At 40.5% G+C, this 19,133-nt stretch overlaps 1 pseudogene; it reads right to left on the bottom strand.

Moving 5' to 3' along the window:
- Window positions 1–13,713: 13,713 nt before the first annotated feature.
- On the bottom strand, window positions 13,714–13,858 carry LOC114228600 (small nucleolar RNA SNORA48; annotated as a pseudogene).
- Window positions 13,859–19,133: the final 5,275 nt, after the last annotated feature.

Raw genomic sequence — 19,133 nt, 5'->3', positions numbered from 1 at the left:
TCTGCCTGCCAGCCTGATCACCCCCTAACCACTCTGCTGCCAGCCTGTTTGCCCCCAACTTCCCTCCTCTGCCGGCCTGGTTACCCCTTACTGCCCTCTCCTGCAGGGTTGATCACCTCCAACTGCCCTCCCTTGCAGGCTTGGTCCCTCTCAACTGCCCTCCCTTGCAGGCCAGTGCCTCCCAACTGCCCTCTCCTGCTGGCCATCTTGTGGTGGCCATCTTGTGTCCACATGGGGGCAGGATCTTTGACCACATGGGGGCAGCTATATTGTGTGTTGCAGTGATGATCAATCTGCATAGTACTCTTTTATTAGATAGGATAGAGGCCTGGTACAGGGGTGGGGGCCAGCTGGTTTGCCCTGAAGGGTGTCCCTGATCAGGGTGGGGTTCCCTTGGGGCGTGGGGCGGCCTGAGCGAGGGGCCTGTGGTGGTTTGCAGGCCGGCCACGCCCCCTGGCAACCCAAGCAGAGGCCCTGGTATCTGGAATTTATTTTCCTTCTACAATTGAAACTTTGTAGCCTGGAGCGGAGCCAAGCCTGGGGCTCTGGCAGCCATTTGTGTTGGGGTTATAATTGAAACTTTGTTGCCTTAAGCAGGTGGGCCCGGCCAGGGTGTGCAGAAAGCTTTGCTTCCCCTGTTGCCGGCGGCAACCCTGGCCTGCTCTCTCAAGCTCCATTCTGCCGCCATTTGTTTGAATTTGTTTACCTTCTATAATTGAAACTTTGTAGCTTGAGTGGAGGCTTAGGCCTGCAACGGCTATGGAAAGCTTGGCTTCCTCTGTTACCTAGGAAACCTTGCTCTCTGTGGCTGTAGCCATTTTGGTTTGGGTTAATTTGCATGCTTGCTCTGATTGGATGGTGGGCATGGCTTGTGGGTGTGTCGGAGTTGTGGTCAATTTGCATATTTGTCTATTATTAGATAAGATTGTTTGTTTCCCTATTATGGGTATCTCTTTGTGTTTGTTTCTATGTAATAGATAGATCTACTATGACTCTCAGATTTCGTTTGGTGGCCTTATGTAGTAACTGTCCTGTGGGACCCAGTGGTGCTGTCTCCTTGATATCCTGAGGGGTCCCAGATTGGAGAGGGTACAGGCTGGGCTGAGGACAACCCCCCCTCCGTGCACGAATTTCGTGCACCGGGCCTCTAGTCCCTAAATGAAAGAACAGGAGGAATTTCCAGGAAAAGAGCAAAATGAAATGGAGGCAAGCAATTTGTCAGATATAGAGTTCAAAGTAATTGTTATAAGAATGTTCAATATTCCCTCTAGGAATATCTCTTATGTGGGTTATGTGGACCCTCCTGTTGTAATTGGGTTTTGATTGCTGTTGGCCCTTTTATGGTTGGCTGGCTGACTGTGAGGTTCAACTTCAACCACATCATGCAAGCTATTGTACAGGTGCTGACAGAACAAAACAAACCAACAAAAACAATAACACCAAAAGGAATAAGAAAAGAATAATAAAAGGCAATAAAAAGCAAGAAGAAGAGAAGAAAAAGAAAGGGAAAATATGAAAGGAAAAAATAAAATTTAGAAAAAGAAAAATGGAGGAAAAGAATAAGAGAAGAAAAATAGAAAAGGAAATAAACACATAAGAAATATAAAGGAAATAAGAGAAGAAAAATGAACAAGAAGAGGAAAAAATAGAAAATAAAAGATAAAGAAAAGAATAAAATAGAAAAAAGTACAGCTTGTTGCTCCTGGTTTGATGTCTTAAACCGGCCACTTGGTATACTGGTTCCAGACCTCCTGGAAGGTGCTCTGGTGCAAACCAATGTCAGATGCTGATTATGCCTTGCCCTTAGCAACTTGTCTGAAACTGCAAGCAATCCACAGTTTGTGGCTGCTTCCGCTGGGCTTGGCTGCACACGGGAAGGACCAAGCTGTACTCGAAAGCCAGCTTTTACTAGCACAGGGCCCAGAGCTAGGTCAGCAAATGTCCCAAGGCACCTGGGGATCCGCCTCTGCCTGCCTCCCCCTGCCTCTGCCTGCCTCCTCCTGCCTCTGCCTGCCTCCACCTGTCTCTGCTTGCTGGCAATCTGCCAGGCTTAGTCACTAAAAAGGCTTAGTCTCTGAAAGTGCCTTTGGCAGAATCAGGAGGATGGGGCCACAGGATCTCCTGTGAGTAGAAGGGCTTTTTAGACTTCAGGGAAGATGGTGGATATTTTTCCCTGCTCCCGAGCCACACGTCTGAGTCTGACCCGGATTCTCCCCTGATGTTGCCAGAGTGGAGACCCTACTAGTCAGGTGGGTAGAGTCTATGGAGCCCAGAGGTTGTGTCTGCTGGAAGCGGGGCCGGGGTGGGCAGCGGGTGGCGGGGGGTTGGGGGGAAGATGTAGTTTTTCTATTGGAAATCCTGTGAGGTTCCTCGGAAATTGGGGAGAATGACCTGCCCCAGCCAGTCACCAATAACCCTTGAGACTGCCCAGTCTTCTAAGCTCCAGTTTATGCCACTGACTACTCAGCGGGGTTTAAAATGCAGGGTGGGGTGAGTGGGATTCCAGAGGTGGGGAAATTGCTTTTCTCCAGGCTGATGCTGCTCTGAGGGGATTGTTCCTTCCAAGAAAAATGGCAGCTGCAGTAGCAGAGGATGACCCAGCCCTAGGATCCTAGTGGCTGCTCTCCCACATCTCTTCCCAAAGCCACCCACCCCAGACTCTCTTCAGGCAACTCCAGTCTGCACCACCCTTCCTCTGCAGGAGCCCAGGGTAAGTGGCTGTGAAGAATTGTGCATTGGCCCTTTAAAAGGGTGGCTTTGCCTCCAGCAGGCTCTGCCTCCCCTTGGTGGACATAAACCCTGCTGCCTTTCACAGCTGAATGCTATGAGGGTGCCTGTTCCCGGCTCTTGTGTTCCGGGTTGGGGAGCCTGGTCTGGGGTTTAGACTTCACGCCCCTCAGAGGGAACCTCCCACAGCTGAGATATCCCTCCATAACCTGGGCCTGCCACCTGTAGGAGCAGGGCCAGCCCCTTTAGGGTCTCTCTGCCCTTCCTACCAGTCTCGAAGTGGCTTCTTCTGCCAGTCCTTGGTTAAAAGTCTCCTCTTCGGATAGTTTTTAGTTGGTAATTCAGGGTGATTGTTCCTCAATTTAGTTGTAACTTCCAGTTTGGTTCTGTGAGGAGTTGCAAACAAGATCCACCTACTCCACTGCCATCTCAAACTACCCCTGTTATTTCTTTTTATTGCCTGATTGCTCTGGCAAAACTTCCACGTTTACTATTCAACTTTTATGTTGAATAGAAGTGGGGACAGCCAGAATCCTTGTTTTATTCCTGATCTTAGGGGAATAGCTTTCAATCTTTCTTCAATTATTATGATGTTAGCTATAGCTTTTCATATATTAAGGAACTTTTTTCTATTCCTAGTTTCTTGAGTATTGTTATCATGAAAGGGTGTTGAATGTTGTCAAGTGCTTTCACTGTATCAATTGAAATATACATGTGGTTCCCCCCCCCCCTTCATTCTGTTTATGTGGTGAGGTCCATTGATTTTCATGTATTGAATCATCCTTGTATTCCAGGAATAAGTCCCACTTTGTCTTGATGTGTAATTCTTTTAAAATGCTGCTGAATTTGGTTCACTAGTATTTTGTTCAGGATTTTTACATTGATATTCATAAGGATATTGGGCTGAATTTTCTTTTCTTGAAGTATCATTAGTTTTGGTATCAGGGTAATGCTGGCTTTCTAGAATGAGTTAGGACGTACACTTTCCCCTTCAAATTTTAGGATGAATTTGAGAAGGATTTGTGTTAATTCTTCTTTAAATGTTTGCAAATTCGCCAGGGAAGCCATCTGGTCCAATGCTTTTCTTTCTAAGAAGGTTTTGTTTTTTGTTTTTGTTTTTTAAATATATTTTTATTTATTTCAGAGAGGGAGGGAGAGGGAGAGGGAGAGGGAGAGGGAGAGGGAGAGGGAGAGGGAGAGGGAGAGGGAGAGGGAGAGGGAGAGGGAGAGGGAGAGAGAGAGGGAGTGGGAGTGGGAGAAGGAGAGAGAAACATCAATGATGAGAGAGAATCATTGATTGGCTGCCTCCTTCACACCCCCTACTGGGGATCGAGCCTGCAACCCGGGCATGTGTCCTTGACTGGAATCAAACCTGGGACCTTTTAGTCAAAAGGCCAATGCTCTATCCACTGGGCCAAACTGGCTAGGGTTCTCAGAAGGTTTTGATTTACTGATTCAATCTCCTTCTTAGTTAAGAACTATTTTGATTTTCTATTTCTTTAGGTTTCAGTTTTGCTAGGTGTTATTTTTCCTAGAAATTTGTCGATGTCATCCAGTTATCCAATTCGTTGGTGTACAATTGTTAATGGTGCTTTTATATAATTCCTTTTTTCCCCCTTTAAAATAGATAGCAATGTCTCCACTTTCATTTCTGATTTTAGAAATTTGAGTCCTTTCTCTTTTTTCCATATTTAATCAAGATAAAGTTTTGTCAGTTTTGTTCTTTTCAATGAACCAAATGTTGGTTTGTTGATTATTCTCTTCTCTATTTTACTTATCTCCACACTAATCATTATTATTTCCTTCTTTTTCCTACCTTTTGGTTTAGTTTGCTCTTCTATTTCTATGTCCTTAGGGTACAAAGTTAAGACACTGATTTGAGGTCTTTCTTGTTTTTAATGTAAGCATTTATAGTTATAACTATCCCTTTTAGCATGGCTCTCACTATATTCCTTGTGAGAATATAGTGGCTTGTTATATTTTCAACTAGAGGCCCCGTGCACGAATTCATGCACCGTGGGGTCCCTCGGCCTGGTCTGCAGGATCGGGCTGAAACCAGCTCACCGACATTACCCAAGGGGTCCAGGATTATGAGAGGGCACAAGCCAGGCCGAGGGACCCCACTGGTGCATGATTAGGGACAGGGAGGGATGCAGGATGTTGGCCAGCGGGGAGGGACTGTGGCAGGGATCCAGAGCATGCCTGGCTCAGTACCGATTGGCCGGACCTCAGCAGAAGCTAACCTACTGGTCCACTGTCTGCCCCTGGTGATCAGTGCACATCATAGCGAGCAGTTGAGCGACCTTAGCATATCATTAGCATATTACACTTTGATTGGTTGAATGGACAACCGGACACTTAGCTTAATAAGCTTTTATTATATAGGATTTTATATGTCTCAAGGCATTTTCAAATTTACTTTGTCATTTCTTTTTTGACTCATGATTGTTGAAGAGTATATTTAATTTTTATATATTTGTAAATTTTACAGTTTTCCTTTTCTTGTTGATTTCTAGTTTTACTCCATTATGATTAGAAAATATACTTTCTATGACTTCAATCTTTTAAAATCTACTGAGACTTATTGTATGGTCTAATATATGATCTATCTTGGAGATTGTTTCATATACACTTAAGAAAGGGGTGTATTCTTTTGTTGGGTGAAGTATTCTGTATGTATCTATTAGAGTTAATTAGTCTATAGTGTTGTACAAGTTCTTATTGTTCTACTATATGATTATGCCCATTATTTTAAGTGGGGCATTAAGTATCCAACTATTATTATAGAACTGTCTGTTTCTCCCTTCAGTTCTGTCAATATTTGCTTCACATATTTTGATGCTCTTATATTTGGTAAATTTATGCTTATAATTGTTATATCTTTTTGGTGAATTGAAACTTTTTTTCAATATACAATGTCTTTATTTTTCTTCTGTAACTATTTTTGCCTTAAAGTCTATATTATCTGATATTACTATAGCCACTCCAGCTCTTTCAGTTTCTATTTGCATAGTATATCTTTTTCTATCCCTTCACTTTCAACACATTTCTTTTAGATCTAAGGTGAGTCTCTTGTAGACAGCACATTCGTGGATCATGATTTGTTTTATTAATTTTTGGTAACATTGGTTAATAACATTATATAAATTTTAGATGTACAACTTTATACTTAAAAAAATTCATTCTGCCAATCTATGCCTTTTGATTTGGGAATCTAATCTACATACATTTAAAGTAATTACTGATAAGAAAATAATTACTTTTGCCATTTTGTTCTTTCTTGTCCTTCATTTCTTATATTACGACCTTCTTTGCATTCAGTTAATGTTTTGTAGAGCCAAGTTTTATACCATTCTCATTTTGTGTGTTTATATTCTATAGACTTTTTGTGGTTATCATGGTGATTATATTACATTACAACAACCTAAAGTTATAATAATGTAATTTGAATTGGTACCAACTTAACTTATAACTTTATGCAAAAACTCTACTGTTTTACATACATATTTTATGTTATTGATGTCACAAATTGCATCTTTATACAATGTGTACTCACTACCATACATTTGTAACTTTTAATGTATTTGCATTTTAAATCTTGTAGAAAATAACAAGTGGAGTTACAAACCAAAATTACAATAATATTGATTTTTATATTAGCCTAATACCAGTGATCTTCGTCTTCTCAAATACCTATACATGTGACATTAAGCTAACCATAAAAATTCATGAATCCATTGCATCACCTTAATAAGAGGGTAAAAATCATGCCTGATTCAGCTCCTAGCATAAAGCCTGACAAATAGTGTTCAGTATATAACTGATGAATACATGAATGAATGAATACATGAATACATGAATTAATGAAAGAAAGTAAATTCAGGAGATTGTGTAAGATACCTAAGACCCCTAATCCTGGGGCACAAGACACCTGTTAATTCTCTTCCTTACAACCCTTTCTTTACTCCCTCTCTTTCAGCAAGGGGACTGTGATGTCCCAGATACCTTTGCTCAGCTCTGGCGTGCTGTCATACTGTCTCTTGGAATCAAATTCAGCCTCGCTTCCTTCTAAAATGGGTCTACAAAGACTGAATATGTCTTAGTCTTCTCAAACTACTATAACAAAATAGCATAGACTGGGTAACTTAACAGAAATTTATTTTCTCACAGTTCTGGAGGCTGGAAGTTCAAGATCAGGGTACCTGTACGGTCAAGTTTTGGTGAGAGCTCTCTACCTAGCTTTCTCACTGTGTCCGCACATGGCCTTTCCTCTTCACATGGGGAGAGTGAAAAACCTCCCTCTTTCCTTTTTCAGATAAGGCCACCAATCCTATCAGATTAAGACCCCAACCTTATGACCTCATTTTACCTTAATTACCCCCTAAAAGCCCTATCTCCAAATACAGTCATATTAGGGGTTAGGACTACAACATATTAACTTTGAGGGACACAATTCAGTCCATAGTTGGGGGCTTAAATAACAGAAATTTACAGTATTTTCTCACAGTTCTGGAGGGTATAAGTCAAATATCAGGGTGCCAAATGGGTTGGGTTGTTCTCAGGCCTCTCTCCTCAGCCCCTTGCTGCCTCTTCACATGGTTGCCCTTCTGTGTACATACAGCCCTGGTGTGTCTTTGTGTGCCTAAATTACCTCTTTTTATAAGGACAGCAGTAAAATTGAATTAGGACCAACACTAATGCCTTCATTTTAATTTAATCACCTATTTAAAGGCCCTGTCACCAAAATACAGCCACATTCTAAGATATGGGAGATAGAGCTTCAACATGAATATCTAGGGGTACACTCCCATAACAGGTTAATATCCAGAATATATAAAGATCTCCTATAATTCAACAACAACAACAGAAACAACATGATTAAAAATGGATAAAGGAGATGAATAGACATTTTTCTAAAGAATGAAAATGGCCAACAAGCACAGGAAAAAATGCACAACATCATTAGTAATTAGGGAAACACAAATCAAAACCACAATGAGGACACCTCACAGCCATTAGGATGACTACTGTTTCTTTTTTAAAGAAAAGGACACGTGTTGGTGAGGAAATGAAAAAAATTGGAATACTGTACACCATGGTGAGAATGTAAAATGGTGCCACCTCTATGAAAAACAGTATGGCAGTTCCTAAAAAAATTAAGAATACAATTACCATGTGATTCAGCAATTCCATTTCTGGGTATGTATCTAAAACAATTGAAATCAAGGTCTCAAGGAGATATTTTGTATATACCCATATTCATAGAGCATTTTTCACAATAGCCAAAATGTGGAAGCAACCCACGTGTCCATCAATGGATAAAAAAATAAACAAAATATGGTATATTCATACAATGGAATATTATTCAGCCATAAAAAGGAAGGAAATTCTGACATATGTTACACAGTGAATGAACCTTGAGGATATTACGCTAAATGAAATATGCCAGTCACAAAAAGACAAATACTTTTTGACTCCACTTATAAGAGGTCTCTAATAGTCAAATTCGTAGAGACAAACAATAGAGTGGTGGTTGCCAAGGCCTGGGGGAATGGCAATGGGAGTTATTTAATGGGTATAGAGTCTCGGTTTTGCAAAATGAAAAAAGTTCTTGAGATTGCTTGTACAACACTGTAAATGTACTTAACATTATGGAACTGTATAGTTAAGATAGTAAATTTTATGACATGTATATTTTAACCACAATTATAAACATTTAAAAAATAAGAGATACTAAAAATAAATTCATGTTCATTTAATTTGAAAACGGAGCAGAAATTGACCAATCCTCAAAAACCACAAACTACCAAAACACAGCCAAGAAGATATAGACCACACAAATACACATATAATCATTAAATTAAATAAATGTGTACTATTAAAATCCCCCCTTCCCGCCAAAAAAAGCAAAACTCTAAAGTACCAGATTGTTTCGCTGGGTACTTTTACCAAACATTCAAAGAAAATAACATGGATGGAAGGAGTGGGAACACTTCCCAATTCATTTAATGAAGGCAGAATTATCCTGACACCAAATAATACAAAGACTGCATTTAAAAAAACTATAAACCAATATCCTTCCTGGATATAGATTCCAAGAATAACCCCCACAAACTTTAACAAATGAAATTCAATCATGTATATAAAGGATAATATACCACAACCAAGTAGGATTTACTACAGGTATGCAAGTCTGGTTCAATATTTTAAAATCAGTCAATGCAACCCAGCATATTAACAGGATAAAGAAAATAATATTTATCATCATATAATATTTCTTTTTTATCTTTTTGATATGTGGGATTAACACATCAATTTACACAGAAAAAATATTCAACAAAATCCAATATCTATTCATGATTATAAGAAGAAAAAACTCTCACTACACAAGAAACAGAGAGGAACTTCCTCAACTTGAAAAGAGCATCTTTTATAGAAAAAAAACCTACAGGTAGTATCATACTTAATGGTGTTTGACTATTTTGGGCTGGTTTCAGCCTATCAGTACTGGCTGGACCAGCAATTGTGGTTCATATTATAATTGCAAGACACTCTTCAGCAATAACCATCAGGAAACTTTGACAAGATAAAGGCTTATTATTTAGAAGTCCTGGAAATTACATAGCATACCTAAGGTCACAAAGCAAGGTCATGAGATAGGGAGGGGAGAGAGAGAGAGAGAGAATGAACACATGCCTGGAGTGAGGTACTGCTTTTATTAGGGTTGAGTTGAGGGTGAGGGCCTAGGGTTTCATGGACTCATTCTTTGTTGGTGAATTTATAACATTAGAGCTGCAATTTAAAGCATAGGAAGAGTATAAAAACATAGCCCAAATGGTCAGTTATTAATATCAACCAAGATCTTGAAAGAAAGGAAGATGGCAGCATAGGTAAAAGCCTGTACTCACTGCCTCCCACAACCACATCAAAATTACAACTAAAATATAGAACAACCATCACCCAGAACCACCAGAAAGCTGGCTAATTGAAAGCCCTACAACTAGAGAAGTAAGGAAAAAAGCACTCTGAGACTGGTAGGAGGTGTGGAGGCGCAGAACGGGATGGTCCAGCACCCACATGTGCTGCTTTTTTAATCTCTGCAGAGGCCAACCATGAGGAGCAAGGGGTCCCAGCTCTGCACCAGCCCAGGGTCCTAGAGCTGGGAAAAGAAGTTGCTAGGGGCACTAAGAACTCTAGGCTGTAAAAACCAGTGCGGATTGGGGCTCAGTGACACAAAGGCTGCTGGAGACTCAGCTGTTCCTCTTAAAAGGCCGGCACATGAACTGAACTTACAAGTCCCCGCTTCCTCTGAGCTCCAGCACCAGAGCAAGGCTCTGACGCACACAGACACTTATGAGGAAGAACTGTATTGTCTGGCATCAGGGCAGGAACTCCGGGGCGGCTTTCTCCCAGATGAAGGTGCTTGCAGGGATCATTGTTCCTATGCTGGGACCTCCCCGGTTGCAGGGCTGACTAGCAGCCATTTCTGTTTGCTCCACCCTGTTGGTTCCCTAAGACCTCGCCTCACCCAATTTGCAGCCCCACCCAAACTGTGTGCAACAGCTTTTGCATATGAATGTCCTGACCTTGCCCAAGCTAAAATCTCTCTAGCTGCAGCTGGGTCAGGGAGCCCCAAACCTATCAATAAAAGGCCCAACACCTAGCACCAGCACCAGCCTGCCTTGCTTCAGAGCTGGGCCTCATCTGGGCACTTCCAAACCCAATATAAAGAGGAAGAATCTGCAGATCTCTCTGTAGCTCCTGTCAGGTGGCCCCAGGCAGTGGCTGACTTTTCACCTCCCTGGAGACCCAAGAGCCAGTGTACCCAGTTGTCAGAGTGAGACCATACCAGATTACAACTCTACACATTCATAAGCAACACACTCAAGGGGCAGACTCAGTGAGCACCAAAGCCCCACTGAAGCAAGTCCTGCTCCATAGGGATGTCTCCTGCACAGCACCTCTCCCACTGTAGTCACAGCTGTTCCTCATGGCCAATTGGCCTGCAGGTCAATTCCTCCCAGTGATACCAACAGCAATCAAGGCTCAACTACAACAAGACTGTGCACACAGCACACAAAGGGGTGCACCTAGAGCTCCCAGCTCCGGTGACTGGGGAGGCTGAGCCACTGAGCCCTATAGGACACCTACTACACAAGACCACTCTATCAACTCAAGGAGACTTAGCAGCTCTACCCAATACATATAAACAAACACAGGGAAGCAGCCAAAATGTGGAGACAAAGAAACATGTCACAAATGAAAGAAATGGAAGAAAGAAAACTACTGGATATAGAGTTTGAAACCACAATTAGAAGGTTACTCAATAATCTTCTGGAAGCCTCCAAAAAGATGGAAAAGGACCAGTGAGAAATTAAGCATACACTGACTGAAATAATGAATGATATACAGGGATTCAACAGTAGACTAGAAAATTCTGAGAATCAAATCAATGATTTGAAATATGGGAAACAAAACACCCAACCAGAAGAGCAAAAAGAAAAAACAATTTAAAAATGAAGATAATGTAAGGAGCCTCTGGAACAACTTCAAGTGTACCAACATTCACATTATGGGGGTGCCAGAACAAATAGACCAAGATACTGAAAATCTATTTGAAGAAATAATGACAGAAATCTTCCCCAACCTGGTGAAAGAAATAGACTTACAAGTCCAGGAAGCGCAGAGAACCCCAAACAAAAGGAATCCAAAGAGGACCACACCAAGACACATCATAATTAAAATGCCAAGGACTAAAGACAAAGAGAGAATCGTAAAAGCAGCAAGAGAAAAGCAGTTAGTTACATACAAGGGAATGCCCATACGACTGCCAGCTGATTTCTCAACAGAAACTATGCAGGCCAGAGGGAGTGGCAAGAAATATTCAAAGTGATGAATAGCAAGGACCTACAACCAAGATTACTCTACCCAGCAAAGCTATCATTTAGAATTGAAGGTCAGATAAAAAGCTTCACAGACAAGAAAAAGCTAAAGGAGTTCATCACCACCAAACCAGTATTATATGAAATGCTGAAGGGTATTCTTTAAAGAAGAGGAAAAGAAGAAAAAGAAAAAGATAAAAACTATGAACAACAAAATGGCAACAAATACATACCTATCAACAATTGAATCTAAAAATCAAAATAAATAAGAAATCTAATGAACAAAATAAACTAGTGATTAAAATAGAATCAGAGGCATGGAAATGGAACAAATTGATGATTCTCAGAGGGAAGGGGGTCGGGGGTGGGAAGAGATTAAACAAAGATCTTATATGCATGTATGCATTACCAATGGACACAGACAATAGGGTGGCGAAGGCCTAGGGTGGGGCGGGAACCAGGTGTAAGGGGGCAATGGGGGGGAAAAGAGGGACATCTGCAATAATCTCAACAATAAAAAATTTTTTAAATGAAAAAAAATCAACCAGGATCTTTAAAACAAAAGATCCTCAGGGTGGGGAGAAAGTCTGGCTCTTTATCTAGAAGTGTGACTAGCAATTTGTTTATTGGAGATAATCGTCTTTGAAGTGGATGCCTCTTTGAAATGGATGCCTCTTGAAATGGACTATATCAGGTGCTTGCATTACAAAAAGAAGGGAAAAAACTAGTGTCAGGGATTACACTGCAAAGGTTAAATGCTCTTCCTCTAAGATTGAGGGCAAGGCAAGTATATCTACTCATCATAGTAATGAAGGATCTAGCCACAGCAATTAGGCAAGAAAAGTAATGTAAATTGGAAAGGAAGAAATAACTCTCTTCATTCAAAGATGACTAATTGCCTATGTAGAAAATGAAAGGGATCTACTAAATAACCCCTAGACTAGTGAGTTTAGCAAGGTCACACAATCCAGGATCAGCATACACAAGTCATTTGCATTTCTATACACTGACTATGAACAAATGGCCAACAAAATATTAAGCAATACATGTTATAAATGCTCCAAAAGAAATGAAACACTTATGTATATATCGAACAAAAAGTGTATCAGATCTATATGATGAGAATTATGCATTACTGATGAAAGAAATCAAAGAAGGCCTGAATGCCAAGAGCTGGGGGAAGAGGAGTCTAGGCCAAGCATCTGCCCAACATTCAACTAGCAAGAAGGAGGAAGAGTAGAACCACGTGGCCCCTCCCTTACACATTAAAAGAGCTTACTATGTACTAGAGAATGTTGACCCAGAGAAGCCAATATTAAGATGCTCTAGCAAAATCACTGGACCTCTCTTTAAAGGAAAATATGTTGTGCATTTATGAATAAAAATCATTTCTGACTTACAAAGTTAAGAAATGTAGATCTTTTTGGAGGGCTTCCACATTGGGGAACCAGAACACTTCCATGTGCCACCATGCCAAGGCTCCAAGCCTAAGAAAAAAGAAATTTAAATTATCATCAGATTTTTCAACACAAACATTTCATACCAAAGGGAAATGGAATTACATTTAATGTATTAAAAAAATAAAGTATGAACTAAGGATTTTATATCCAGTAAAATTGACTTTCAAAGTATTAAGAACATGGAGAAACTGTTATCAATATGCATGACTCAGAGAAGGTCATTCCCATGAGCCCTTTTTGAAGAAGCACCTACCAAAGAATCAACTCTAGATATACATTTATAACCAGAAAAAAGGACTGATTGGGAGCATTAAATATATAACTACTGTAGAACTAAAAATCAGCATGGGTTGAGTGGGAGAGAGTATTATGTAGGCAACATGCTCTATTTTTAAAAATTGGTGTTAGAGGAAAATGGGGAGAAAATGTGCCAAAAATGTTTTAATACAGTATATCCAGCAATGACAATGGTAGTATTATTAGTTTAAACATAAATGATAAGAAAGTGAAAAAGATGAAGGAGAAAATCTATAGATTTGTGGACAAATCTGTAGATTTGTCTAGGAACTCACACTTGTGTGATAAAAAATTTTTTTAAATTACATGGAAGTAATTATTATATAATTCAGGATAATGGTTTTTTTTTATGTGCTTCAGGCATGAAACAGCTCTGGCCACCGACACAGGCATCAAGCTAGGATGAACTAAGGACTGTACATCTGCTTTGCCCCTGATTGATATAAGAGCAACACCACCAATCAGGTGTCTCCTTGCCCATTGCCAGGGGGGTCAGGATAATGGTTTCTTATTGGGGACAGGAGGGTCTGTGAATGGAGTGTGTCACAGGAAAGGGACTTCTGGGGTGACTGGCAAAGTTCTAGTTCATACTTGTATGATTTTCACCTTATAATAATTTATTAAGCCACACATTTGACCCATGTGATTTTCATTATCTACATTTTATTTCACAATAAAAATATTATTTTTAAAAAGAGAATCTCAGAAATGTAGAAGTTGTCCCCTCCCTCTATAGCTACAGAGTTATCATTCTTCAGCCCAAACTATTTAAAAGAAACTAATTTGAAAAACTGTTAGGTTGAAAACATTCACAAGAATATAAATTTTGTTTCTCTGTGCAAAATAGACTTCTATGAATTACATTGTTGTTAGAAATTGTTACATTCTCTCTCATATAAATCTAGCCTTGGAAATATCATGAGTACAACCATTATCTTGTAAGATTCCAAAACCTGAGAAATTGTTGCCATGGCCTCTGAAAATAGGCTCTAAAATAAACCTGTAATTCTGATGGGATGTCTTATTTGATAAATTTTTGCCCTTGTAATAATGTTGCAATTGACATCTCTGTGTTACTAAAGGCTTTAAATAATTACTTGTAAGTTTGCTCTATGAAGTCAGAACTCAGTCATTGGCATTTTCTTCCCCTCACATACCAGTCATTTTTTTTAAAGTCCCCTTTGAAATGTTTCTTATTTTAATGAAATAACGTATTACAATATGTAAAACTCAATAGTAGCGATAATAAATGAACTAGTTAGACACAACAAGGTTGAATCTCACAAATAATGTTTATCAAAAGAAGACAGAGACAAAACACTATATCATTATATAGTATATAAAGTTCAAAACAGGAAAAACTCATCTAAAATGTTAAAAGTTAGGATATTGGATAATATTTGGAGAGACTTAGTGACCAGGATGGAGCATGATAGGGAGCCTTAGAAAGAGAAATAACTGGGTAATACTTTGAGATAGAGTTGGGACCCTACCATTACAGGAGTAGGTGCTGTCAAGCTAGCAGACATTTGTAGTTGCATCATTTTTTTTTCATCTGTTATTTTCCCCTGTATATTTTGCTCCATTTAGAACTTCATAGGAAATGTTAACAGTGGTCTGGGGAAAGATTCCATTATCCCTGGGTCTTCTGACAATCATATCATCTTAATACCATAAAAATTATACCAAAATAAAACAAACTCCCAGGATCATGCACTTGCCAACACTGATCCCCATCCACAGAAGTATCTATCAGAAACAATACCTGATCATGCAGCATCCTCTCTACTACCCCAGACCCAGTGCACTAGGCAATACCATTGCATCTACCCCTACAACACGAGGGTCCTTGAAGTTTCTAGGGCCAGAAACACATGGTCCATTATGCTAGCTTTAGAGTTTCTCCACCAGTCTGCAACAGAATTGACTATTAGTGTCCATTAACCTATGGTCAGGATTTACTATCTTCACAATCTACTGACCTGCCTCCAAGCCCTGTTTTCCTCTTCACTGCCCAGATCAATACATTTTCTCATGTTTCCTCGCTAATGCTCTGGATGTGCCACATGTATGGCACGAGGTTCCTCCCTTCATGTACTGCTTTATACCCCTTCTCCTTGCTCTCTCAAATCTTAAAACATGCTCCCTGGAACTTCTGCTCTGTGATGCACAGACTCTCTTACATTCTCAGCATTTCTCAACATGCTTTTCTCTTCCTGCCTTAACTCAACCCCAGCTACGCCCATTCACCCTACTTCTGTATCTGCCCCCTGTAGCGAGGCTGCTCATTCTTATACTCCCCACGCATAGCAGAATGGAGACATAAAGATGGTGTCATAATGACTCCACAGTACTACTGCCAACCAACACCCCCCACCTCTATCAGAAAAGGGCCATGGTCCTTTGAGGCCTCTGCCATTCGGCTCTACCATTCTTCATCACTGCCCCCTACAAACCTATAAGACACGCCCCCTTCATACATTTATAACTTTGGCACTTGGCTCACAGTCCTCTTCATCTCACCTCCTGCCATCATCATGGATAAATTCAATATTCAACCTATCAAACAGCCTGGTCCTCTTTCCATGATCTCATCTCGAATGTCCATTTCCTCCACTCATCTCAGTTGTTTATACTTCCATCACATTCTAAATTTTATCATAAAGTAAAATTTCTCCACTTCAGAAATTCTTATTTAAATATCTTACTCTGATCAAAGCCTTCTCTTCTTAGACTTTGATACTCCCCTGCTTTCAGTCCACCTTTTAGACTTCATCATGATTTAGAGAACTGAGCTATATACTTTCGCCCTTTCTTTCTTTTCCCTCACTTCTGTGTTGTTTTTTCCATGGTCCATGTTTTCAATGACTGTCTTACAAACACCCCCAATGGCATTCCCCATTGACATTTCTTTGCAACTGTTAGACAAATCCCAACCATGGATGATTGTCTCCTCACTTCTTGCACACAGCTGTGAAGCATAGCTACAGAAAGTCGTACCATGTGGCACATCACTACCACTCTAGGTAAATGGTGACAAATGAACCCTTTAAACTGCCCAAAAATCCTAACATACTTCTCTTGTGAATTTACTTCTCCATTATCATAAACTCTCTATTTCCATTGCCTATCCCCTCACACTCAGCAAATGATATTGTCTTCTCCTTCAGAGAGAAAGTAGAAGCTCTCAACTAATAACAACTTCACCTTTCCCCCACTAAATGTATAAGACTATCTCTATTTGCACCAAACCTGCCCCCCTCCCATCCTCTTATGTAAACCTCAATCACCACCTGTAATGTCTTTCTCCTTCTGGCATTCTCAGTATCTTGAAGTATTAATTATCCCTTTGGGCTGCTGTATTTTCAACTTAAATGTATTGAAAGAATAGTCTATATGACATTGTCCTCATTTATGCACTTCTCAACCTCCTTTATTCTGGTTTGAACCTCAACCACTCCTAAACTTGCTCTTGCTCAGATCATCAATGCAAAAAAAATTACTAACCTCAATGGCCACTTCTAAGTCCTCATATCATTGACATGTCACTATCATTTATCACAGAATTAATTACTCTCTCCCATTTTGAACACCCGGTCTTAAATTTCTCATAGCACATTCCTACCATTTTGCTAGAAACTTGAATATATGCAAATATTAACTATGAGAATTCTTGAAATATTCCCCTAATGCTCTGCTTTCTTCTTTTTTCCTAGCCTTTCTTCCTAAGACATCTCTCAAACACTTATGCATCTTAGTATCACCTGAGTGATGATTTTTTTAAAATGCTCATTATACAAAATTCAAGCAATACAAAAAAGTACCAAGAAGAAGAAAAAAATCACCTTACAATGCCACACTCCAAAACAGCTGTCATTAACATTAGGTGAACATCATTTCAGACATCTCCCAATGCATGAGAAAACGTTGTTATTAAGTCATTCTGTAAGAAGATGAACTGGTGAGCAATTTTCTCCTGTTCCTTGGGTTATGATTTCCTTCAAATTGTGTTGTAAACCTGTCTTTGCATATGATGTTCCTGTTTACTTTTATGCTTTACTACGTTTGCATAATAGCCCACTTCTTTTCATCTTGCTCATACTTAAATGGAAAGCCGTGTTCACTCTGCTCTTTTCTCTGACATGGAGTGGGTGAATTCTCACACCCTCATACTTATCATCTGAACAGTTTTTGCCCCCTTCTCACGACTACACTGTAAGCATTGTATCTAGCTGTCCATCTCGCTGTGTCTTAGGGGTCACAGGATGGTGCTAGTAGGGGTGGTGGTAAGTAGTCGCTGGAAGGGCTGGGCTCCACCACTTTCCACATGTATGGCACGAGGTTCCTTCCTTGTTTTGTTGCGGCTTGGTGTGCTTTGTGCTGGATTTTGCTATTTTTCTTTTGGGTTCATTTTAGCTGTCATTGGAGGAGAGAACTTCTGTGATTTGACTTTATGCCACCATGCTTTTCCCTGGCAGCTGGCAGCGTAATTTTTATTTCCAGTCTGGACTTCCCTTTTGCTCTCTAGGTCCACATAACCCAAAGAGTCATGGGCACCCCCTCTTTATGTTGTGGCAAGCACTGTCCTTGTCCTACCCAATTACAATTGCCTGCCCACGCACACCCAATCCCAGTAGAGGGAGCCACAAACTGTGGATCACTTTAGAGCTCCAAACAGGCTGCCCAGGGCAACTCACAGGTAGCATCTGACATGGACCTGCACTGGAGTCCCTCCCAAGAGGCTCCAGAAGCAACACAACTAGTGGCAGACTTCAGACAACATCAGAACAGGATCCAATTACCTTCACAAGAAGCATACCCAAAGGGGGATTTGGGCCTGCACTAGACCCTGCTGAGGCAAATTCTGCTTCATGTGGTCAGCACCTACACAGCATCTCCTACACCAGTGATGGCGAACCTATGACACGCGTGTCAGCACTGACACGCGTAGCCATTTCTGATGACACGCGGCCGCATGCTGAGGATGAAACATTTGCTGCTCCTGAGGATGAAACATTTACGACTAGAGTCTTGGAGTTAGTTTTTTCCTCAAAGTGACACACTACCCGAGTTATGCTCAGTTTTTTGGCGAAGTTTGACACACCAAGCTCAAAAGGTTGCCCATCACTGGCCTTCACTCTTATTGGATTCTATCCTCATAGTCAGCCAGCCTGAGGCTCAACCCCATGCAGGGACAGGCCAACAGCTATCAAGTCTCAACCACAACAAAAGGGCTCTCATAACCCACACAAGATACATTCCTGGAGCACCCAGCTCAGGTGATTAGAGAGGCTGTGCCACTGAGTCCCACAGGACACCTACTACATAAGGCGACCTTTCCAAGACTGGAAAACATAGCAGATATACCTAATACACAAACAAACTCAGAGAGGCAGCCAAAATGGGGAGACAAAGAAGCATGCCCCAAAAGAAAGAATAGGAGAAATCTCCAGAAAAAGAACTAAATGAAATGGAGGCAAGCAATCTATAGAGGTAGGCAAGGTTCACATTACTTAAGGTCTTTTAGGTCTTGTAAGGAGCTTGGATTAACTCTAAGTTAAGTTGGAAACCATCCGAGAATATTAAGCATGGCAACTGACTAGATCAGATATGTTTCTTTAAAAACATGACCATTGCTGGTTTTGGAGAATGTATTGGAGATGGGCCAGAAGAGATGTGGTAAGAATCATTTTCAGTAGTCCAGGCAACAGATGCTGCTGAGTTGGACAGGAGTGGTGGTAGCAGGTATGGAAAGACTGAAGAGATA

The sequence above is a fragment of the Eptesicus fuscus genome, chromosome 1 (assembly GCF_027574615.1).
Source record: "Eptesicus fuscus isolate TK198812 chromosome 1, DD_ASM_mEF_20220401, whole genome shotgun sequence".
Classification (NCBI taxonomy): domain Eukaryota; kingdom Metazoa; phylum Chordata; class Mammalia; order Chiroptera; family Vespertilionidae; genus Eptesicus; species Eptesicus fuscus.
The sequence above is the reverse complement of the archived record's forward strand: the minus strand, read 5'-3'. Positions and strand labels throughout refer to the sequence as shown.